Source organism: Orcinus orca, chromosome 12 (assembly GCF_937001465.1).
Source record: "Orcinus orca chromosome 12, mOrcOrc1.1, whole genome shotgun sequence".
NCBI lineage: Eukaryota > Metazoa > Chordata > Mammalia > Artiodactyla > Delphinidae > Orcinus > Orcinus orca.
In genome coordinates this window covers 80,977,450-81,002,545 of record NC_064570.1, presented here as the reverse complement: position 1 = coordinate 81,002,545, position 25,096 = coordinate 80,977,450, and the positions used below count along the sequence as shown (strand labels likewise).

General features: G+C 43.6%; 1 long non-coding RNA gene across 1 annotated transcript; it reads left to right on the top strand.

Annotated features, from left to right (window-relative positions):
- The first annotated feature begins 242 nt into the window (after positions 1-242).
- Positions 243-19,477, top strand: LOC117201452 (uncharacterized). The gene is made up of 2 exons (XR_004483470.2): positions 243-357; positions 18,984-19,477. It is a non-coding gene; the product is annotated as an uncharacterized LOC117201452 (long non-coding RNA).
- Positions 19,478-25,096: the final 5,619 nt, after the last annotated feature.

Sequence of the window (25,096 nt, the reverse complement as noted above, 5' to 3'; positions counted from 1 at the left end):
CTTGCTTCTGCTGTGTGCCCTGTGGTGGATGAGGTTATCTAAGAGGTTTGTGCAAGTTTCTGGATGGGAGGGACTGGTGGTGCGTAGAGCTGGCTGTTGCTCTGGTGGGCAGAGCTCAGTAAAACTTTAATCTGCTTGTCTGGTGATGGGTGTGGCTGGGTTCCCTCCCTCTTGGTTGTTTGGCCTGAGGCAACCCAATACCGGAGGCTACCTGGGCTCCTTTTTGGGGCTAATGGCAGACTCTAGGAGGGCTCAAGCCAAGGAGTACTTCCCAGAACTTCTACTGCCAGTGTTCTTGTCCCCACGGTGAGCCACAGCCACCCCCTGCCTCTGTAGGAGACCCTCTAACACTAGCAGGTAGGTCTGGTTCAGTCTCCTCTGGGGTCACTGCTCCTTCCCCTGGGTCCCGATGCACACACTACTTTGTGTGTGCCCTCCAAGAGTGGAGTCTCTGTTTTCCCCAGTCCTGTTGAAGTCCTGCAATCAAATCCCACTAGACTTCAAAGTCTGATTCTCTAGGAATTCCTCCTCCCGTTGCCAGACCCCCATGTTGGGAAGCCTGACGTGGGGCTCCAAACCTTCACTCCAGTGGGTGGACTTCTGTGATTATAAGTGTTCTCCAGTCTGTGAGTCACCTAGCCACCAGTTATAGGATTTAATTTTACTGTGATTGCGCCCCTCCTACCATCTCATTGTGGCTTCTCCTTTGTCTTTGGATGTGGGGTATCTTTTTTGGGGGAGTTTCCGTGTCTTCCTGTCAATGATTGTCCAGCAGCTATTTGTGATTCTCATGTTCTCGCAAGAGGGAGGGAGAGCAGGTCCTTCTGCTTCGCCATCTTGGTTTCGAATCCCCAGGTCATTCTTACTAGCAGGAAATTTTGGGAAAAACATGCCAGGATCCCTCATTCCACAGGACTTCCCAAATGCTCTATGCGTATGTTATTTTATTTGAGAATCTTAACCATCAAAAGAGCTGCTGCTGTGATGTGTCCCGTATGGGATGGACTACAGTGCATGGTTGAGACAGCACAATAAACAAAGGCTATAAAATGGAGTAATTCAGAATACAGACAGAGTGACACTTTTGTTAGTGACAGCTACCTTACTATCATTTATAATATAAATTAAATGTAATCAATAGTAGGCACATGTACCTTATAAAGAATGTCAATGAGGTTGCTGACAGGTGCAACGCCATCCAGGTGCAGTCGTCCACTGCTGTCAGTCTGAGCCAGCACCGTTTGAAACCAGGCAGTGGCGTCTCTCCTCTGCAGTGGCAAATTACATCACATTTTTCTTTCCTGGTTTGACATCTGTTTTTCAGTACAGAGCTGATGAGTGAATTAAAAAAGCGTCTTAACCCTGAAGATGATTTCTTTCTTCATATTCAGATTGTTATTTTGATGTATTGATATGTCTATCTCCATTTGGGGAATTAGAATCTGGTGGTGGCTCTTGGCTTTGGACAACTCAGGCCATGCCCTCCCCATTTTGGAGGAAACTTGGGGCATTATTATCCATTTTTTAGGTTAGGAAAACTAAATCTCGGAGACATGCTGTTTGCCCAAAGCCACACGGTTCAGAGTAAATAATAGAGTTTGGAACTAGGGTCTGGGTTTTGCAATTTCTAGTTCAAGGCGTTTTCAATGAGTTTTGAGTTTAGAAGATGGTGGAAGAAAAGAGAGAAGGGGTAGAAAGAGGAATAACCCTAAGCAGGTTTTATTTGTTTCAGTGGAGTTTAGCCTCTTATTAATCATCAGTGAAAATCTGTTGTAAGCTGCTGAGCCTCTCTTCAAGAAAATGCACATAAATTTTTTTGCTGACAATTTTGGGTGAAAATAGTCCCTGAAATCCACTGATAGGCCCTTATTGAAACATACTTAGTGTGAAAAGAGTCTGGTTTCTTTTTAAGGGATCATAAATAATGCCTCCAGCGCTCTGTACTTCATTATGCTCTGAAACATCTGCTGGAAAAGGGAACATTCTCAGGGGAGAGGGTGGATGCTGAACAGGTTTTATTATTCTTGATTATTGAAAACACTAACTGTAGATTGTGCAGCTTCTCCTACTTTCATACCTGATGGGTCATGACAACAAGCTATGAAATTACACTGTAATACCTTTTCTTTTTCTTTAATAAGAAAACATTATCATATGTTCCTTCTTACCAATAACATTTGAAGTTAGTTAATGTTACCGATTATTACCAAGGTGTATATATTTCAACGGCATTTGCTTCCTAGGAAGTAAAATATTCTAATTCCAAGGAGTAAAAGTGGAAGATACATTTGCTACGTGGCGCTTTCAAGCTTGTAAAATTGTACTAGGAAAAAAGCAAGAAAATATCTGAGATGCTTTTAATAATGCTGACATTTTAAGAATTTAAATAAGTTGCTAAAAGGATTAAAGAAATTGTGGTAAGTGACCAGATACCTCTTTAAACATGGATATTAGTGTCAAATATGAAATCCACTAACCACAAGTTGCTGGTGGGGACAGTATAAAAATTTAAAGAGACATTATGAAGTTTTATTACTGGTTTAAATCCTCATTTTTACTTCTTAATGGGAAAATGTGAAACCACTTCTCAGAAAAGTAATTTTAAATTGTGTAAATGAGGAATGAAATCATGGTAAAGAAGTATGTACCTTTAATACCTGTTTTAGAAAGTACAATAAGCCATTATTTATTTATCTTAAATATATAGGAAATAGCTCCAGGGCAGCTTGGATAAAGTTTATCTCATCTGTCATTGGAGGTGGTTTCTATTTATTTTAAAGGTACTGGTAGGGTCTTATGAAGAATTTTATTTCTTTAATAAACTCAGGCTATCCTTTCTTGCAGGACACGCTCTTTCATGCTGAGAGAGAGAGACTGAGCATTCACGTCTGCTCTCACACAAGTACGTTTCTGTAACACAACGGTGCAACACCAGTGTGCCCCTCCCTAGAAACAGTCTATAACCAGAGTTGTCCATTGTTTGTAAAGAAGGCCACACTCTAGCTACCCCTGATCATGGTGTAACGCTCTTTTTACAGCCTGATTTGATCTAAGCAAACAACTTTTAAAGTACACTCATAAAACAGATGGACTCACAAGTGAAAACATGTGGTAGGGCTTTAACTGTAGTGGTTTCATCCCTACAGGAGAACTAGGGGAAACCATGTCTTGTCACATCAGTTTTTCTCAGAGCCTAATATAGTCAGCGCAACGACCAGCCCAGTTCAACACCTGTTTGTTGAACACTTTTTATACATCAGGCTCTGTGCTTGGTGCTGGGGATACCAGGATGAGTGGGACTCAATGACTGCCCTCAGGATCCCCACAGATGACGGGCAAGAACGGATTCATTAGGACGTGATTTTGATACCATAGACACGATGCCTTGAGAGAGGTATGCACAGAGCATAGTGAATATGAGAAGGTACCAAGGGCACCCTGGAGACAGGAATGCTTGTCGTTCAAAGAAAAGGGTGCAGTAGGGGCACGCGGGTGTTAACAAGCATGAGGACCAGCGCGAGCAGAAGCATGGGGCTAGAAACAGCAACAGTTTGGGAGTCGCTGGAGTAAGAAGCAGCTATGGGGCTGGAGAGACAAGCAGGGTCCATATGCCATTCCAAGGAGGACCTCGTACGCCATGCTCTCCAAGGAGTGGACTTTATTCCATGTCTCTACCTGTTTATAGGGAAGAAATGCGTGGGAGGCTCGGGGACATCATCAGAGGTCTGGAGGTCCTCAACGTGTAGTAGGAACCGCAGAATGGAAGTGACCACTGGGGGAGGGTCTGTATAGAGTAGCCTGAGGAGAGCACGGGAGAACCTCGACACTCAGTGGGTGCTCGAGGAAGGGTAAGAAAAAGACTGCGGGGTAGGAGGACCACAGTGCAGCAACACTGCGGAGGCCGTGGGGAGCCCCGGGATTAAAGCCAGGAAGTGTATCTGGCCATGAAGGGGTAACAGCGTCTTAGTTTCAGGGGTTAGTGGGTTAGGGAGTGAGGGCCACGCTGCAGTGAATGGAGAAGTGAAGGCAGGTGAGAAGCTTGGTTGAGCGCAGATGGAGAAGGCTGCAGCAGGAAGTCCGTTTTCTCGGAAGGAGGTTTCGGGGTGCATTTAAAGGCTGGTGGTGGGTCTGTGGAGGTGAAGGGGAGAGGGAGTATTGCTGGAGCCAGGTCCGTGCGAATTTAGGAGAGAGCGGGATAGAGGCTCTATGAAGTGAGTTGTCTTTCAGCTGCAGGGAGACCTGTCTTCCTCCAAGACTGAACAGAAGGAAGCGAGAGATATTAGAGCAACTTTATAAAACATTTAAGTAATTTATATTTTGAGTAGATAATTCTATCCATGCCATGATTCAAAATTTGAGAGGTATAAAATGTTATACAGTGAAAAATGTTCTTCTGCTCTCTGCTTCTTCTTTGTCTGTTACCTTCTTAGGAAACACTTGATTGAACATCTACAATATACAAATGCTGATTCCTGTACTGGAGAAACAACAGTGAATGAAATAGAAGAAGTTCCTGCTGATGTGGCGTGTGTGCGTGTGTGTGTGTGTGTGTGTGTGTGTGTGTGAAAGAGAGAGAGAGAAGGAGAGAGAGAGAAAGAGAGAAGGAGAGAGAGAAGAGATTGACAATAAAGAAATAGAACAAATAGTTGAATAACAAAATATATTAAATTTCTTAGAAGAAAATAAAGTAGGCAATAGTTAGAAGGAGGCAGACAGAGAAATTCTGTATATTTGCAGGGCGACCAAGGAGGGTGCTCTGAGAAATGGATGTGAAACTAAGCTGTAACTGCACTGAGTGTATTAGGCTCTGAGAAAAACGAGTGTAAGAAAGCATGGTTCCCCCCATCCTCCTGCAGGAATGAAACCACTACAATTAAAGTTCTACCAGATATTTTCCCACATGAGTCCGTCTGTGTTGTGAGTGTACTTGCAGGGTCTCTGATTCTATCAGCTATTATTATTATTATTATTTTGGCCTTGCCACGCAGCTTGCAGAACCTTAGATCCCCGATCAGGGATCGAACTGGTGACCCCTGCGGTGAAAGCACAGCGGAGTCTTTTTTTTTTTTTAAGATATTGGGGGTAGAAGTTTATTAATTAATTAATTTATTTATTTTTGCTGTGTTGCGTCTTCGTTTCTGTGCTAGGACTTTCTCTAGTTGCGGCAAGCGGGGGCCACTCTTCATCACGGTGCGTGGGCCTCTCACCATCGTGGCTTCTCTTGTTGCGGAGCACAGGCTCCAGACGCGTAAGCTCAGTAGTTGTGGCTCATGGGCCTAGTCGCTCCGCGGCATGTGGGATCTTCCCAGATCAGGGCTCGAACCCGTGTCCCCTGCATTGGCAGGCAGATTCTCAACCACTGCGCCACCAGGGAAGCCCGCAGCGGAGTCTTAACCACTGGACGACCCGGGAAGTCCGAGGTTTCCTGATGCTGATGGAACAGTGTCCCAGGCAGCAGGAAGGCCCTGACCAGGGACAGGGTCCTGTGTTTGAGGAGCGACAGGCAGGGAGCCTGAGTGGAGCTGAGAAAAAAGTGGGAAGACGAGGATCGGCCATAGAGGTCACTGGGGGCAACGTCTGGTGTGGTTTTGTCCTAACTTTGTGTGGTTTGCTTGAAACTGGGATTAGGATGTAAAGGCAAGACACTGAAAACATCCTGTTAGAGAGCCGCTTCTGACTCAGGAGGTCTCGGGTGGGGCTCGAGAGTCCATATTGCCAACCAGCCCCGGTGATGAAGTGGCTGCTGGTCCAGGCCAGGCTGGGAGCGTGGTGGTGAGAGGCTGACTCGACTCCAGACCCCGGGGATGCAGAGCTGTGCAAGAGCAAGCTGCTCTCCCGAGGGATGAATACAAGGCAGGGGCAGGTCCCAGACCAGTGGGAACCTATGGGCACGCTCCAGGAAGAGGATGAAGAAGGTGTCAGTGGTTTTGCTGCTTTGTGGCTGGTTCCTGAGGGCCCAGTGAAGGTTGTCTGGGTGAGTAAGTGTGTGGTATTGGGTCAGATTATGGGATGTATGGAATTTATGAGAACGGTGGACAGATACCGAGGGTGAGCTGGCACCTAGAATTGCTCACAGTGACTGAAATAGACAAGGGCGTGAGGAAGCGTGGGTTTACTCCCCATGCTCCTTTAGGGGAAAAGGTACCATCAGATCCAATTTGAGCCTCCTTCATAAGATTAGGATCTTGAACAGACTGTTGTAGTGTAGTGAGGCTGGGAGTGTTGTGTGTCAGGGGCTGGGGGTCTTTCCTGGACTAGGAGGAGGTCCAGGGATCTCCTTTGCAATCACCCTAATGGCAGGGTCAAGGCCTGGGGAAATGAACAGAGCTCTGGGGGACCCATTTGCATCCCTCCAAGGCCACTTGGGTCCTTTCCTCAGATCATCCAATGTTACTAGTCTCCTGTGTATCCTTTCTGAGCTATTTTATGCAGACAAATAACTCAATGAGGTTATAAAACATTTCAACAGCACAATTAACAAGCTCGATCTAATGGACATGAGAATATTATATCACCAGCTGCAGAACACACATTTTACTCCTTTCAAGGACCCATGGAAGGGAACTTCCCTGGTGGCGCAGTGGTTGAGAATCCTCCTGCCAATGCAGGAGACACGGGTTCCAGCCCTGGTCCGGGAAGATTCCACATGCTGCAGAGCAACTAAGTCCGTGTGCCACAACTACTGAGCCTGCACTCTAGACCCTGCGAGCCACAGCTACTGAACCTGCATGCCACAATTACTGAAACCCGTGTGCTCTAGGGCCCATGCTCCGCAATAAGAGAAGCCACCGTAATGAGAAGCCCATGCACCGCAACAAAGAGTAGCCCCCGCTCGCTGCAACTAGAGAAAGCCCACGCACAGTGACGAAGACCCAACGCAGCCAAAAATAAATAAATAAATTTATTTTTAAAAAGTGAAATGTGGAGAAAACTTTAAAAAAAGAAAAAGCTAATGGAAGGATTCTGTTCCAAAAAAAAGGACCCATGGAACATTTACACAAATTGATCCATACTGGGCCATGAGGCAAGTCTCAACAAATTTCCAAGGATTTGAAATTTAAGGAACACATTTCTGAAGATATCATAACAAATCAGGAAATATTTAGAACTAAATAAAAATGGAAATTCTTTTGTTAAAACCTGTTGGATGCAGCTAAAGCAGTGCCAGAGGAAAGTTTTTAGCCTTAAGTATTTGTATTAGATTAGAAGGAAACATGAAAGTTAATAAAGTAATCATCTATATTCAAAAGGTAAGAAAAACAAAAACCAAAATTAACCCTGAAAACAGTAGAAGGAAGGAAACAATAAAGAATATGGATTTAATAAAATAGAAAACCAACATGCCATAGAAAGACCAAGCAAAGGCAAAAGCTGATTATTTGAAAAGAGTACATTTGCTAAACCTCTGGTGAATTCAAGAAAATAAAAAAGGAGAAGACAAAAATTAGAAATAAAAACAGGGGCATATCAATAGAAGCAGCAGAACAAAATGATAATAAGAGGTATTATAAACAACATTATTTATTACAGCATTGGACATATTCCTAGAAAAATATAATTTACCAAGGAAGAAGTAGAAAATGTTAGTATTCTTAGATCCAATAAATTAATAAATTTGTAGTTAAAAGTCTTCCTATTAATAAGCACAGATTGATTTACCAATACATTCAGAAAATGCTAAAAAATGAGTAATTCCAATCTCAGGCAAACTATTCCAGTGGATAGAGAAAAAGGGAACACTTGGCAAATCATCATAAGAGTTTAGTTTTCATAATCTTGACATCAAACCTGATGAGGACAGTTTGCAAAAGAAAAACCTAACTCACAAACTTGGGAGAAAAAATCTTAAGCAATGTTAACCACATGAATCTTACAATGAAGAAATAGGTGAGTAGTGCAGGAGGGTCCTTAGAAAGAAGAAGAAAAGAGGACAAGTGAAGAGAAAGGTGTCAGAATCTCAGGACGAGGAGCTATCAGGAGACTGGTGGGTTGATACCAAAGAGAAACCACACCTCTGCAATTTTGCCACTTCTTGCCCTAACATTACAAAGTGCGAAGGAAATGAGACCTTGAACTTTTAAATTTGTTTATTCAAATAGTTATTAAAGCCTTTCTATGTACAAGGTATATGATTTGGAAATTTAAAAGGTATGCTCTGAGGATTCTGTGAAGAAGACAGAGGCATCTCCCCAGATTCCCCTATGAAACACGCAGAACAGCCGAGATAGAAAAATGCCGGGACACAGACAGTCTTCACAACACAAACCCCAAATCGTGGGTGAGTCATGACAAATTACCAACAGCTACGGGACCTCCTGGGAACTAGCATCCTTCCAGGTGGAGCAGAGAGAAGCAATGGAGTGTCTGACAAACCTGAAGGCTTCCAAATAAGAAGCAAGCATTTGCCTGGAAAACTCAGCTATTGTGTTGAGAACAGCAACAAACTGGGAGGATTTTCATGGTCCCAGAGCATCTGTGGTGAGACCGAAGGGGCTTGAATGGTCTGAGCTGCCTGCATCCTCAAAGCTACCAAACCGAGTCCCTCTCAGGACAGAGCTAGGGTGGTGTCCACACTGAGAACAAACTGCTGAGGAGAGAATCTAAACTGCACACATCACGGACAATAGAGACCAAAGGAATGTGAAGTCCAGACCAAAGCTGTGATGGAGAATAGAACCAGGAGCTCTTAGAATGCACTTGTTCATGTAGTTGAGTGAATACATTAACAACAAGAAGAGGGTGGTCTAGAGACGCCATATTGGGAAAACTACTCTAAGCAAGCCTCCTTTATAAAAGTTCAGAAAATCTAATTCTATGAATTAATTCTCAGAGTCTTATTCTAAAAATAAGCAACAAAAAAGGACAGAGTTCGAATCACATTCAAATTTATTGCAGGATAAAAAGAAAGAATAAGGGGCTTCCCTGGTGGCACAGTGGTTGAGAGTCCACCCGCCGATGCAGGGGGACACGGGTTCGTGCCCCGGTCCGGGAAGATCCCACATGCCGTGGAGCGGCTGGGCCCGTGAGCCATGGTCGCTGAGCCTGCGCGTCCGGAGCCTGTGCTCTGCAACGGGAGAGGCCACAACAGTGAGAGGCCCGCGTACCGCAAAAAAAAAAAAAAAAAAAAAAAGAAAGAATAAGGAGTAGAATCTCTCTATAGATAATGAAGACATGTCAGATATTTTATAAGATACCCTTACGAAAATGAAAACTATAATATTCTTTCAAACTGAGATAAAAGAAGATATGAAATCATATTGAAAAACTCAGTAATGAAGTGGTAGAACTCAAGAAAGAATTAGACATAAAAGAAAAAAATCATTTCAGAGATTAAAACTAACTAGAAGTATAACAAAGCAAATAGGCACAACAGGTAATGCTTTACAATAAATAGAAAATGAAAAGGGGGAAAATATTTAAAGATCGAAAAGGAATGATGGTGTCAGGAACTTGGTGGGGTGAGGGGTCCCTGAGGAGTTATTGTTTAATGGGTACAGTTTCAGTTTTGTAAGGTGAAGAGCTCTAGAGCTGGATGGCGTGATAGTTGCACAACAGTGTGAAGGTACTTAATACCACTGAACTGTACACTTCAAATTGGTCAAGGGGGGACCAATTTTATGTTATGTGTATTTTACCACAATAAAAAACTGAAAGGAAAAAAGGAAATAAATAGAGAAATGAAAAATATTAACAAGAGTATGATAAATTCAGAGGATAGGCAGGGAAAATCCAACGTGTGTGTGTGTGTGTATGGACTCCATGAATAACAAATCAAACTAAGTTAGAAGAATTGCCTAATCATAATTTCATAATTCAAGAAAACATTCATAACATGAAAAATTAAAATTATGTATAGAAAGAGCACATTGCTTACCTGGAAAACTGACCCAGGACAAATATCTGAGCGATAGACTGATTTATGAGGGAAAGAAGAGTAGGTTGTCATTAGGCTTTTCAATAACAATGCCTTAGAGCAGAAGAAGAGTAATGTTTAAGACCTCGTAGGAAAGAAACTGTGAACCAAGGATTTTATATTCAGTCAAACTAACTTTTAAGTATAATGGCAGCAAACTGGCACGTAAGGGCAGGAACTTGAGGAAGGAGGTTTCCAGACGCCTTTCCTTGGGCATATATGGAAAACAAGCTTCAGCCAAACGGGGTAACTGCAGAGACACCGACTAGAGGTGGATGTACTTACACACAGGACAAAGGAGGGGCATTACGACTAGAGTGGAGAATGTGACGGCTTCGTGCTCTGACCCTGTAGACACAGTGTAATCTGTAATCATGAAACAGCGTATGAAAAATATTTAAAACAGTTTTTTAGTAGCTACACTGATGGAAGTTTCGGCATTGTTATTCTGAGGACATTTTGTGTGCCATCGAAAAAAACCCAGGATTCTTGCTGTGGACAGAAGATTGGGATGAAAGAGAAAAGAGTTTCTGTACATATGGATTTTGAATTGGGAGTATCGGTGTGAGCACAAAAGATATTTTATCTGTAAATAAATAAACAAAACATTTGCATATATAGTTGTCATAAAATTATAAGTAATTTTTACCTATTATATTGCACGTAGAATTACACAGAATTATACCAGCCATAATGGACCAAGCTGGGAGACAGGGTTACATTCTGTAGGACAGAGTAGTAGACGTAATGATGTCCATTCTTGGATATTATTGGAAGCCCTTTCCTCTAGGTTTGCAAGTTCCTTCCTGGTACATTTTCCCTCGGCCCTAAGGACAGTAGCTGCCTCTTGAAGTTGCTACCTTTGCACATTTTAGAGCTTATACCTTTCCGTAGTTAACCGTCTTCACCTTGCTGACAACTCTTTATATTAAATGTTACCAGCTCAAAGGATAGGTGTGTTTTCTGCCTGCCGATTGGATGCCGGCTGCTGCAGGCTGTGTTTGTCCCCGAGGCTATGGGACAGAATCAAACATTTACATGCACTGGTGAGCTGCCGAAGGAATTTTGAGGAAGCCGATGATGGTCTTAAAACTTTGTGTCGGAAAGTTAAAAGTGGCTGACCTGTCTAGAAGAGGGAAAGCCAGGACGTAAGGTGTGCCACTGAGAGGTAAAAAGAGTGATTCCGGGCGTGGGCAGAGGAGATAGGAAGGAGAGATGGGAGCTGAGAAAGCCTAGGGAAAGAATTAATAGGATTTAGGACTGCTCAGAGAGAGAAGCAAAGGAGATGCGGATAATTTCAAGCCATAGAATTTCAACGTGTCAGAAATGTTTAAGCCAAGGATACTGATGAGGATGTGAGGAGAAAGATCTCGTGTTGGGAGGACCGTGGTGATTTGGGTCTCAGACATTTTGGGTTTTAAATGAAAATGAGCTATTTGGGTAACGAGGTCTGAAAGGCAGTTGAGTATAAAGGTCCGGGGCCCTGGAAGAGCCAATCTTCACAGCTCTACTGCTATATTTAAAATAAAAGGCCTTTCCATGAAAAAAAAATTTTTTTTTAAGTATTACATTTCGTTTGGAAAAAATAAAATTAAAGGAAGAGAAAAGACTCGTGATTCAGTCACTCCTTGGAGTGTCCGTGATGTTCTGGGTGTTGGGATTCGGAGCTGACTCAGCACGTACACGGCCTCTGCCTGAGCGAGCGTACACCAGAGCGGGGTGCGTCCCGTAACCGAGAGACGTCCTATATATAACTCATTCACTCAGGCATCTCCTTGTGCAGCTGACACTGACTCCTGGGGACCTCACTGGCTGCCCACGGTTTCTCAGATTTGGCACCAAGGTTCAAAATCGAATCCAGGTATTCTAAAATATGTACGCTTTCCAATCCTAGGCTACCTCTCTGCACACAGTAGGTGGTTAATACTCCACTGCCTACCCCACTAATTGAGAGGGAATCTCAGCTCTTTATTGAAATGACTTCTGCAGCAGGTGAGGTGCTGCTTCTTCCAGGGGCATTTTACTTTTGACAGACATTGAAACTTTAAAGGATGCAACTACGGTGGTGGAATTTCAGAAAGTAGCCAAGTCCTGATAGGACCCAAGCAAGTGTCTGCTTTCTCCAAGGTTGAAGCACCCTCAGCCTGTTCCCTGGGCACACACTCTCCTGGGTTCAGACCAAATAAAAGCAAATTAGTCAAATGGAGAAGTGCCCAAGTACATCAGGCTAAATTCCAACTCTAACTCCCCTTTCACTCATCAAAAGCTAACGCGTTTCTCACAAGGAAATGAGAGACACCTAGTGTGTTCGTGATTATCGGGCCAACTGTTTTCTTATTTTATCAGAAGTTGAACATGTAATGAAAGGGAACAGAAAATATATTGATGTATTTGGAGGTAGACAGTCCAAATATATATATATTTATATACGTAAAATGGAATCCCTTTGCTGTACACCTGAAACTAACACGTTATAAATTAACTATATTCACTGTAAAAAATGGTTTAAAAAATCCTGAAAAAAAAGAGTGGCCCCTCGCAAACACGACATAAGTGTTAACATTATTAATACTGCAGGGTCTATTATATCCCACGTACCTGATATATTTGGTTTTCCCGATTTGCCTGTTTGTACCGCTGGGATGGGGGCTACACGGATATGGTTGTACTCTAGGAATTTCACTTTATTTGGAAAGAGATTTACACCAGTGAAGAGAGACCCCATAGCGAGCATAAGTAAAAATGCCAACTGCACAAGCAAGTCAGTGCTCGCTGGGAGGGCGAGAGGTGGGTGGGCTTTCGTGGTGGAGATTCCCTGGGGCCAGCGCAGGTGCACACACAGGTGTGTGTAGGGAAGGCTGCGGGGACGACCGAGGCATTGGGCTGAGCCTTCAGGCACCAGAAGCTTTTTGATAAGGAGTAGAGGAGGTCAGTGGAGAAGCTGGGAAGAGAGTGAGAGCAGGGAAGGGACTGGAAAACGTGTGAGTGACAGACGTTATCCAAGAGGGCTTGTCCCTGGATCTCTTCCGTGCACCTGGGAAGAACACCTCAGGTCTCAGGCCTAGGTAGCGGGTGGAGGGATGGTACCACTTACCAAAATAGCAAAACCAGAGGCAGAAGCTGGCTTTGAGGGGATAACACTTTTATTGCCACGCAGGTTTGGTTGTTGGGAGGCTGGGATGAGACACGACAGGTAGATCACTGAGCACAGTGCCTGGCACAGAGGCAGCACCCATGCTAGCTACAATCACCTCTGCTCTCCAGAGGGTGCAGGGTGGCAATTTCAGTGCCAGGCTAAGAAATGCTGGCCGCTGACGCATATAGAAATGTGCACGTTTTCTGAATCTGTCTGTACACTTGGGTCCTTTTTTTTATGAAATAAACAAAGTATATCTTTATAGCTGTAAGATTTCACTTGAATTCTCACCATGGTCTTAGCTGTGATTAGAAAAACTGGGAGAATGAAACAGTCAGACCACAGGTGAGGACTTGCAAGCGGCCTTAGGGAGGCAAGTTAGCCAACATCCTGTCACCTTTTCCTCTAATTCCAAGTTTCCCTGAGAGTCGGGTTTTTTCCCACCTAGAATAAACGAAAAGGAAAGTCTTTGATGGCCTTTGGTTCAGGAACAGCTGCTGGTACTGTTTGCACAGGCACATTCATTATGGGCTCTAAACTTGCTGAGCTGGCTGACGGCATGTACAGAGCCAAGTGGGAAAATGCCCGGGAGTCCTGGTTGCATTAGAATCCCATGTATGTGGTGCAATGAGTTTAATTCATGCAAAATAAATTTAATAATTTGTTGACTTTGTCTTCCTTCTGGACTCGCTCCTTTGCATTGTACTTGAAAAAGCATTTACTTAAATGCTGCAGGAGCACTGAAGGGAAGCATTGGAACTCAAGCCTCACGCCACGGACTCCGCAAGATTACGAGCCCCAGTGGGGAAGGTGAGGTGTAAGGGGCAGGCAATTAACACTGTTCCTTTTAAGATGTTTTCATTGAAAGCTGGTATTTTTTTTTAAAAAATGGTACATCACTACAAATAACTCAATTTCCTTCCTTTTTATGGCTGAGTAATATTCCATTGTATATATGTGCCACTCCTGCTTTATCCATTCATCTGTCGATGGACACTTAGGTTGCTTCCATGTCCTGGTTATTGTAAACAGAGCTGCAGTGAACATTGTGGTACATGTCTCTTTTTGAATTATGGTTTTCTCAGGGTATATGCCCAGTAGTGGGATTGCTGGATCATATGGTAATTCTATTTTTAGTTTTTAAGGAACCTCCATACTGTTCTCTATAGTGGCTGTACCAATTTACATTCCCACCAACAGTGTAGGAGGGTTCCCTTTCTCCACACCCTCTCCAGCATTTATTGTTTGTAGATTTTTTGATGATGGCCATTCTGACTGGTGTGAGGTGATACCTCATTGTAGTTTTGATTTGCATTTCTCTAATGATCAGTTATTTGTAGTGAGGTGGATGGACCTAGAGTCTGTAATACAGAGTGAAGTAAGTCAGAAAGAGAAAAACAAATACCGTATGCTTACACATATATATGGAATTGAAAAAAAAAAAAAGGTTCTGAAGAACCTAGGGACAGGACAGGGGTAAAGATGCAGATGTAGAGAATGGACTTGAGGACATGGGAAGGGGAAAGGGTAAGCTGGGCCGAAGTGAGACAGTGGCATGGACATATATACACTACCAAACGTAAAATAGATAGCTAGTGGGAAGCAGCTGCATAGCACAGGGAGATCAGCTTGGTGCTTTGTGACCACCTAGAGGGGTGGGATAAGGAGGGTGGGAGGGAGACACAAGAGGGAGGAGATATGGGGATATGTGTATATGTATAGCTGATTCACTTTGTTATACAGCAGAAACTAACACACCATTGTAAAGCAATTATACTCCAATAAGGGTGTTAAAGAAATAAAGAATTATACAATGTTATATTGTCAATTATATCTCAGTAAAGTTGGAAAAAAAGGAAAAAAACGGTACCTCAGCTGTGTTTGTCCTTTTCACTGTCAAAGCAAGCTGAGATTCTCAGCTCCATGAACAGGAGAGCTGAGACCCCGCACCCTGTAATGAGGGCAGTGAGGGTTATGCGGCGTGCTCAAGGCCACCGCAGAGCCCAGATCAGGACAGAACCTGGATCCTGTTGCCTGCTTGCTGGCTGCCCGTGCCCCCTCCATCCCCGCCCCTCTGAGGTCACTGAAGGCTCATTGCTGGCAACTAGGAGAGCATCGTCTGAGGCATTAAAGGATGTCAGAATTGGAAGGGGCCTTGGAGAGAATCAGCCTCAACCCTGCAAAGCTCTGGGGCTTGTTCAATGTTGGGGATAAGGGAAAGAGCTTCGCTGACTGGATCCTGGGCCGTTTGCATTTCTTTAGGCCACTCCAGGTCTGGTGGACACGATTCAGAGAGCTGCTGTCACCGTAACCGCCACAGGGCTCGTCCACTCTAGGACTTGTGTGTCGTGCGCTTCCTCTCACACCAACTCCCTGGGCAGGGTGGTCTCGTGGCAGGTGGTCGACAGGCTCTTCTGGCCCAAACATCCGGCACTTTGGTGGTTCCGGGTACAGCCCGTGATGGAATTCCCTAGATTCCTTCCAGAAACCTTCTGGTGCAAACAAACGGATCATTTCTCTTTCACACAACCCCTGGCATTTTCCGCCTCTGTCTCTTTGCAAAGCCGTTCCCTTTTCCTGGAGCCCTCTTTTGCCTCATCTGAATGATGTACTGGTGCTCCCCTGGGATGTGATGCCGCGGGAGCTTAGGCCTGTCTGTCTTCCCCTCAGAACAGTGCTCAGCGCACAGTAGGCACTCACCAAATATGTGCGTAAAAATGGGTCCAGAGGGTTATCCGTGCTGCTTGGTTCCCACCTTTAGGAGGCTTATTCATCCATAACTAGGGTCCTTGATCCTGACCTGTGGGCTCAATCCCATCTTCGACTCTGCTCAATTCTCGCCCAGATGGAAGAGTCATTAGGCCTCTTGCCAGGAACAGGTATAACTTGCTATCAGGTTCGTTCTGCTGCTACTCAGGCTCTGTCCTTGGGCCTTATCTCTGGACTCTGGTTTCCTACTCAGTTACTCTGATGATGAATCTAGTGCCCTTCCCCACCAGGTGGCGGTTTCGTGTATCTTGTTTAACTTTATGCTAAAAAGGTCATGCTGCACCCCTGGCTGTCAAGTTCTGCTTGCCAGACTGACCTTTCTTGCGGCGTCTGTCACAGACTCTGTCCCCGCAGCGCCTGTCCTACCCTGGGGGTGGGTGACTCTAGGTCTCCACTCCTCCCTGTCATGTTCTGTGTGGGAGTCATTCTCTCTCTCTCTCTCTCTCTCTTAATAAATTTATTTATTTGTTTTTGGCTGCATTGGGTCTCCGTTGCTGTGTGCAGGCTTTCTCTAGTTGCGGCGAGCGGGGGCTACTCTTCATTGCAGTGCGTGGACTTCCCATTGCGGTGGCTTCTCTTGTTGCGGAGCACGGGCTCTAGGCGCGTGGGCTTTAGTAGTTGTGGCACGCAGGCTCAGTAGTTGTGGCGCGCGGCCTTAGTTGCTCCACGGCATGTGGGATCTTCCTGGACCAGGGCTCAAATCCATGTCCTCTGCATTGGCAGGCAGATTCTTAACCACTGTGCCACCAGGGAAGTCCTGGGAGTAGTTCCCTTGGTACCTTGATACATCAGTGTCTGTTAAGATGATGCTTTGCCCATCCAGGGTTCTCTCCCTGAATTCCAGTCTGCTCTCTGACGTGTGTCCTGGAAGGTGCTGCCTGCTTGATTTAGCGGTCTTGCCGCCTCGGGGCTCCAGCTGTGACTCTTGTGGGGTCACCCTCGCCTCCTGGCATTGGACTGGCAAAGCCAACCACCGCCTCTGTAGTGTTTCATTGTAAACTCCACTGGCTACACTGGTCTTTCTCCCAGAACTGCGACCATTTCCCCATCACCTTCAAGTCCAAGACCCACATCTGGGATCACCGTTAAGAGCCTCGACACCAGCTGTGTGACTTAGGCAAGTTACTTAGCTCCAAGCCTCAATATTCCCATCTGTGAAATGGGGTAGAAATGTAGGCAGTCACTGTATTTTGTCTCATTTGGTCATGATGAGGACTGAATTCGCAGGAAGTGTAACCTGTAAGTTTCACACCCAGCGTTTCTGGGCTCCCCTGCTCATCTCAGCCCTCCAAGCTGCTCTATACCCTTGAGCTCCCATAACGCTTATTCTGCAAACCACTAATTTTGGATTTAAAGGTCCTCTCTGGCAACTGTAGTTTCCATTTTTTAGACCCACGTCTCACATCTCCAGCTATATCGTCAGCTCCTTTAGGTAAAAACAGTGTCTGGTGCCACTTTGTATCTTCCAAGCCCGGCCCCATGCACTGCATATACCAGGTACCTAAGAAATGCTTACTCTTATTGAGATCTCCTTTAGTCTCAAAGTCAAACACAAGCATCCCACAAACGCTGACGAGCTTGCTCACCCTGGAGTGCATTTCCCTTGCTGAGTGTGCAAGGACACACGCCAAGGCCGACAGAACACTTATTAGCCACCCCAGGGATTGATTCTGCCGGTGGCAGCTGTCCTGGGACGGTGTTCCTTGTTAATGATGTTCTTAGATGCAGGGGTGAGAAGTCACAGCAGCTAAAACTTTGCTTTCCCATCAGCTCAGGGAAAATGATGGCTCTAGAACTCAGCTTGCTGGGAGCTAAGAACTGACTCCCAGTGTTTCAAATCCTGCCTGACTTGTGGTGGCGGAGTCCCATCCTCACTAGGATGTTTCAGATCTGGCCATGTAATTGATCATTTTCCTCAAACCATACACCTTGACTTTACCTCCCGTTGACCAGTAAGAGGATGAAGCCTACCACACGTGTCATCAGTAAGCTCAATAAGGTCACATGGACTTTCTTGGAGAAAGGAATTTAACACAATTAACAACCTGACACTTGGCAATGGTTTAAAGAAAAGCTTCTTCGGGTTCTGAGTTGAAAAGCAACTGACGTTGGTGCTCTCACACTATAAGGTCTCTTTCTTCTATAAAATAGGGGGAAAAGTATTTTCCTGCCTCGCCCTCCACAGAAGGTCGTTGTAAAGGTCATACCTGGTAACATCTGTGAAAGATCCTTCTGAGCTTAAAAGGGCTGATGGGCATAAGGCAAACAAGATGGTTTTGTTGACTACAGACCCTCCCAGGCCTGGCGGTATTCACAGGGCCTGGTCTGGGGCCTGCATGGAGAGGCCAGGGTTGGGGAGGGGTGGGCAGGGTGCACCATGAAGGTGGTGTCATCATGTAACTCAAGCCTAGCTCATCTGAAGGATGGCCAGGCATCCTTTCGGGGGTAAGCCTTGCTATTCCCTTAGAGTTTGCAAATTCTGATCTAGGGACCTAGAGGCTTCTGTTCCAGATCTCGGTGGGAGGGTCCTGAGGAACCACAGCCTGGGACAAGACTTCTCCTACCTGAATATTTGTCCTTAGGACAAGAATTCTCTAGATACTCTAAGAAACACATGCTTGTTTTTCTATGGTCCATCTTCTTTGGGAAGGATAGGACCAAGAAAAGTGGACCTAAAATCACAAAAGGGATATTGTTTGGCAAAGTGGGGAGATAGCAAAGCAAGAAAAACGTGACGGTAGACAGAGCAGGGGAAGAGTTTTATGTCTGCTCCCGGGTTAGAGGTATCCCAGCCTGTTAACAACAGAAGCTGGTTGGCTTCTGGATACTGCGAGGGAATTACCTTTCTGAGATGACTTAGGGGCGTTTCATCTCAAGGTCTCTTCAGTTTCTTTGCCGAGTCTATAACCTTTGTGAGGGAAAATAGAAACGTATATCCACTTCAAGAACAACGCGACAAGCTATCTTTTACAGTGGATTCTTGCCCTTTTTAATTTTTTAGGACTGAGAATTCTAAGAAATGAGGAAGGAGAGTGAATATGGAAGCAAGATGTCATGAGAACACATTAGTAACTAATTTGTTAAGCATGTCAGGTAGTTTCCCATGAGGTTGTTTGCCTTAAGGACGAACTCCTAGAGATGTTGCCCTCAATGTTCTCTCTACAGAGGGGCGGATACTGAAGAACCAAGAACCAAATATCTCTCAGAGACAGATAATCTCCAGATTGAAGCGAGCATCGTCCGCACGCTCGGGGCTCAGAAAGAAATCGGCAACATCAGACTGTCCACCTTCCTCCCAGAGAAAGGACGAAAGTAGCGTTCAAAGAAGTAGAGTTCAAAGAAGGTTCAATAATAGCCTTCGGGGGTCCCCAAAGAGGCTTCCTTAGCGAGACATGACTCTGACACTTTTGCAGAAAACTTCATCTTTCGTAACAGTGATAATAATACTACAGCTTTAAGAAGTACTTCTAAAGTTTGGGGGAAAAGCCTGCTCACCCGGAGGCAAGAAACAACTCATGTTAGATGATCCATTAACCCCTGAACAAGGCCTATAAACGAAATGGTTTACAGAGAAAGGAATTAAAGAATTTACAATCTTTGTCAAAACCCCCAAATAACTCCTGTGATTTCTCTGTTCCAAATAAAGAATCATAGGCAGATCCAAAGAGTCATGATTTTTAAATTAAAAAATTTTATGAGCTTTTCAAGCAGAGAAGTAAAACTAGAGGGTCAGCCTCTTTCTCTGCAGAGAAAAAAGAGAAGAGTGGGAAGGGGAAGACAAAAGCCATATGGGGAGAGTAACCGTATTTTTCGGAGAGCTCCTGAGAACATATTTACGACGGATGATAAAACCACTGAATCCTGACTTTGTGTTACTTAGAGAACAGTTCTCTAAGCAGATTAATAGCACAAAGACTATTCCAGGTAGGACCCAGAACTTAATTATGAGAAGAAGTCATGCTTATCATTAACAGCACAGTTTGCAAACCAAAAATGTCTCACTCGGTGTGTCTTTGTTGACAACAGAAGGGCTGGGAGCAATGCTACTTGACCACACTTTGGAGAGTCGTCAGTTGGAGTTAAAAGTTTATAACAGGAATCATAGATTTTAGAGAGTGGGGGACATCACAGAAAACCTAAATTGATTCCACCTCTCCATGTGTAGATGAGAAAATGTTTAAGGTAACAGCTAGTTGGTTAAAATGGTCTAGGATTACATTTTAGAACGTCTTGTTCAGGTTTCTCTTCTCTACCATAATGGTTTACTTAAAGCAGTCATGGAATCAGAGCGTTTCACTCAGGTTGGAAGAGGCCTTGAAATTCGTCCTTTCGGTAACCTTCTCATTGATGTATAACACACGTACAAAAAAGTGCACAAGTCATAAGAATACAGGAAACACATCCACCTCAGAAGGGAACCAAACCTCATCCGGACTCCAGGAGATACCTTGGGCCTCTTCAAGTCATGGCCTTTTCAAGTCATGGCCCACACCCAGGGTCAGATATCTCTGTGCCCAGTTGAGGAATCAGCAAATTGAGGTCCACATTGGATAAACGATTTGCCCAAAAGCACGCTATTAGTGACTTTGTGCCACCTATGTCTGTACTTTTCCACTAAGTTAATTCCATCTAATTTAACTAAGAATCCAAAGCTTAGCACGGTGTAACACTGCAGTAAGAGTCTCCCCAGTGTTTGTTGAGTGAATTAATGAACTCATTCTGGAGGTTCCTTCTGTTTCATACGTCACTTCTGTGTCCTCTGTGTGTTTTTACTTGGCCTCCTCCCGACATGGCAGGTCTCATCCTATATCCTTGATGATTCTGGGCCGTCCGCATGTTTCTGTGAGAGGATTGAAGCTGTGTGCATGGCTGGTGTTGCCCTTTGTAGGGCTTTTCTCTAGGGGGTGGAATGTGACCTATTTCTCTGGGTAAACTCCCATGTCGGTATCCAAAGAAATTTTCTCTGGAGTTATTTATATATATTTTTTTAAATGTTGAGCCTTCTTTTAATTTATTTATTTTTATTTTTGGCTGTGTTGGGTCTTCGTTTCTGTGCGAGGGCTTTCTCTAGTTGCGGCAAGCGGGGGCCACTCTTCATCGCGGTGCGCGGGCCTCTCACTATCGCGGCCTCTCTTGTTGCGGAGCACGGGCTCCAGACGCGCAGGTTCAGTAGTTGTGGCTCACAGGCCCAGTTGCTCCGCGGCATGTGGGATCCTCCCAGACCAGGGCTCAAACCCGTGTCCCCTGCATTAGCAGGCAAATTCTCAACCACTGCGCCACCAGGGAAGCCCTCTCTGGGGTTACTTTACTTTGATAGTAAAGAATCCCTCCATTGCTGGAGGCCACGAGGACAGCTAGTATTTTACAAGCAGCGTGGGAGAAGGGGTGGCGACATGCTCCTCACACAGGAGATTTCACCAAAACCTGTTTCCATTACTACCTCTCCTTCCACTCTCCTCTGGGGGAGACCAAAAGTTGACCTGCTTTTTATTGTTGCCATACGATAGCAGTCCCAAACAATGGCAGTGATAAAACACCCTTCTGCCCTCAAACATTAACTTGATCTGGTTCTAAATAACTGTGGTTGCTATGAATTGTGTCCAGCTTTATGGAGATTAATTGGCATACCGTAAAAGTCACCTACTTCAAGTGCACCTGTAATGACTCTTGGACCTTGCACACAGTTTGATGAATTTTGGTAACTGCACTCAAGATATAGAACACTTCCATCACTCTGAACAGTTTCCTTGTGCCCCTTTGCACTGGAGCCTGTGCTCTGACTTTCAGTCCCCGGCAACCACTGATCTACTTTCTCTCAGGATGCCTTTTACCTTTTCTAGAATTTTATATAATGGAATCAAGTGGTATGTAGTCTCCTGTGTTTGTTTCCTTTCACTTAACATGGTTTTGAGATCCATCCATCTTATTGTGTGTATTAGGATTTTATTTTTTTTTATTGCTGAGCAGTGTTCCATGATATGGATAGCTTACAATTAGTTTACCCATTCACATGTTGGTGAATGTTTGGGTTGTTTCCAGTTTTTTTTTAAAATTAATTTAATTAATTAATTAATTTGGGGGGCTGCATTGGGTCTTCGTTGCTGTGTTCTGGCTTTCTCTAGTTATGGTGAGTGGGGGCTACTCTTCGTTGTGGTGCGCAGGCTTCTCATTGCGGTGGCTTCTCTTGTTGCAGAGCGTGGGTTTCAGTAGTTGTGGCACGTGGGCTCAGTAGTTGTGGCTCGCAGGCTCTAGAGTGCAGGCTCAGTAGTTGTGGCACATGGGCTTAGTTGCTCCACAGCACGTGGGATCTTCCCAGGCCAGGGCTTGAACCCATGTCCCCTGTGTTGGCAGGCAGATTCTTAACCACTGCGTCACCAAGGAAGCCCTGTTTCCAGTTTTGGACAACTGTGCATGATGCTGCTGTGAATGTTTGGTACAAGTCCTCATGTGGATGCACAATTTTATTTCTTTTTGATAAATGCCTAAAAGTAGGATTGCTGGAACTTGTGTTTAACTCTGCAAGATACTGCGATATCAACTCAGAACGGCTGTGCCACTCTGCATTCCACCAGCAACGGATGAGAGCTGTCATTGCGTCATCTACATGTGGAGTTGTCAGTATTTTTAATTCAAGCTATTCTAGTGGTGTGTCGTGTTATCTCATCCTGGTTTTAGTTTCATTTCCCTGATAACTTGTGATGTCATGTTCTTATTCGTCATTTATCTTCTTTTGTGAAGTGCCTGTTCAAGTCGTTTTTTGTCTTCATATTATTGGATTGTTTGCCTTATTACTGAGTTGAAAGAGTTCTTTTTATACTTTGGATACAAGGCTTCATCAGATGTATTTTGGAATTTTTTTTTCCTAGTCTAGACTTACCTTTTTGTTTTCTCAATTATGTCTTTCTAAGAATAAAGTATTAAATTCTGATGAAATCTATTTTATCAGTTTTTTCTTTCATAGGTCATGCTTATGGTGTCCTATTTAAGAAATCTTTGACCCAAGCCACAGAGATTTTCTGTTTTCTTCTAAACGTTTTATAGTTTTGCTTCCAATGTTATGGCCTATTACTCATTTTTGAGTTAATTTTTATTGGTGTAATGCCTGGATTGAGGCTAATTTTTAAAATAAAGATATCCAGTTTTTCCAGCATAATTTAAAGATCATTTTTTCCCTGTGGAATTACCTTGGCTTGAGAAAGGACTCGGCATATTCCACAGATAGAAAGGAGGTCAGTGTGGCCTGAATAGAGCAAGAAAGGAGGAGATGTTGTATCGTGTTGTTGGAGAGAAACACAGGTGCCAAACCTTGTAAGGTCTTATGGGCCTTGATAAGAAATTTGGATTTTATGCTGAAAGCTACATGATTGCCTCAAGGGTTATAAGCAGGGGTGCTGGAAGATCTGATTGATAATCTAAAATGAAAATTCTTTATCTGTCTGTATGAATCCATTGCAACCTCTCCAAATAAAGTAGGTCATTACTGACCATGCAACAGTGTGCCAAGTTTGATGAAGTTTTATTGTTTACCCAGTGGGACAAAACTTGACCCATACCTCAGCAGTTCTTAAGTTGCCAACTGCACATTCACCTTTCCCCCTCTCCTTGTAGGAGTCTGTATAAAACCAGAGCTAATGCACTTTTCTGAATGCTAGCTTATATGCTGCTACTGCCAGGAATTTTTGCCAGGGATATTAAAAACGCTACCTGATGTTTTATGTCCTTTGGTTTCTCGTTTTGCTCTTTCTTTATCACCAAGGTAAACACTGTGCTAATGCCAACAGGAAAAAGCTTCAGGGGACTCTTTAGTTATTAGAGATTTCATACCCCTTGGCGATTATTACCAGCTTAAGGTATGTGAAATTAACTAAACATGAAGATAGCATTCCTAGAATAAAGAATATTTATGATGTACTGTGAACCTGAAAATGATTAAATTAGCTTAAATAAAAAGAGAGATTTTGATACAGAAAATTTTTCTTCTGTATTAGAGCAGGTTATGAGAGAAATTGTAGAGATCTCTAACAATAGAATCGTTTTGGGAAAATTTTGTTGACAAATGGTTAACCAGTTACATTATATCTAGATACTCGTTTCAGCTCAATTCTCAGTCTCTTTATTTAAATGTATATCTATGCCTAATCTATAGCAGTGTTAATAGATGCTTTCTCTTTTAGAACATTTTACATATTGAAGTTAAGAGAGAAGAAATGAAAGTTAAATGAAGTTGTATAAATAGGTTATTATTATTTGTTCTTCCACTGAATGAGTTCTATATGATTAATATCACAGGTTGGGCTGATCGGTTCAAAATTTGCATCATAATTTGTCTAACACTGTGAAAATGCTGGCTAGGAGGAAGGACCCTTTATTCAATAAAATGTTGCTACTAGTCTTAATAATCCTGACATTCCTTAACTTTACTTTCTTGATATGAACTCTACAATAATTCAAATTTCATTCTAAAGATGTAAAATCTTTACATGTAGAATATAGTTTTAGTCTTCTAAATTTTTCTCATTTATTGAGATAGTCTTGCTAGAATGGAGTTGAGAAATTTTGTAATTTAAAGAGATGTAGAGAAACTCCCACTTCTTTTGGGCTAGATATTGTGAAAATTCTCCCACTAATGGCATCTGGAAGTTACGAGATGGATATCTTCAAAGAGAAAATGGAAATTAGAGTGGTAAGCTAGCAAGAAACTCTGATTTCCCTGGCAGTGTTTACAATACCAGAAACATAGACCAGGGTTTTGATAGCCCCATAAAGAAATAGGGGCTAGAAACTTTGTCTAGCAAGATGAGCAGATAACTAAGACTCATGCATAAAGCTAGCATGCTCAAAGGGCTAGACCCTCAGTGAAAGGCTGAGCTGGGAAAAAATATCCATATCTTGTTGAAGGGATTCAAAAGGAAATTTTTAAATTCTTAGTTCTTGAAGGGCATAGAATTGCTTCTCTATTCCTAACAATATTCTCCACTGTGTTACTGAAAATGCAGTGTTAGCAAAGAGGTAGGTTCTGTTTTCCAGGTGAAACTTTCAGCTCCATGACAGGACAAAATAGCCCATAGTTATCTGTGTACACAGTTTACAGCTACAAAAACTGACTTTGGTACTTATTACAGAAAAATGCTCAGTTACATGTAAGTGTTATTCCTTCTGCTAAATATTCACTGACCCAAAACCTTGGGTGGCATTTTGCAGAGCCCACAGTCTGATGCATGTTTAGACAGGTGGGTTTACACTGTCTTAAGAGGATGAGGGCCTGCCCCTGAGATATT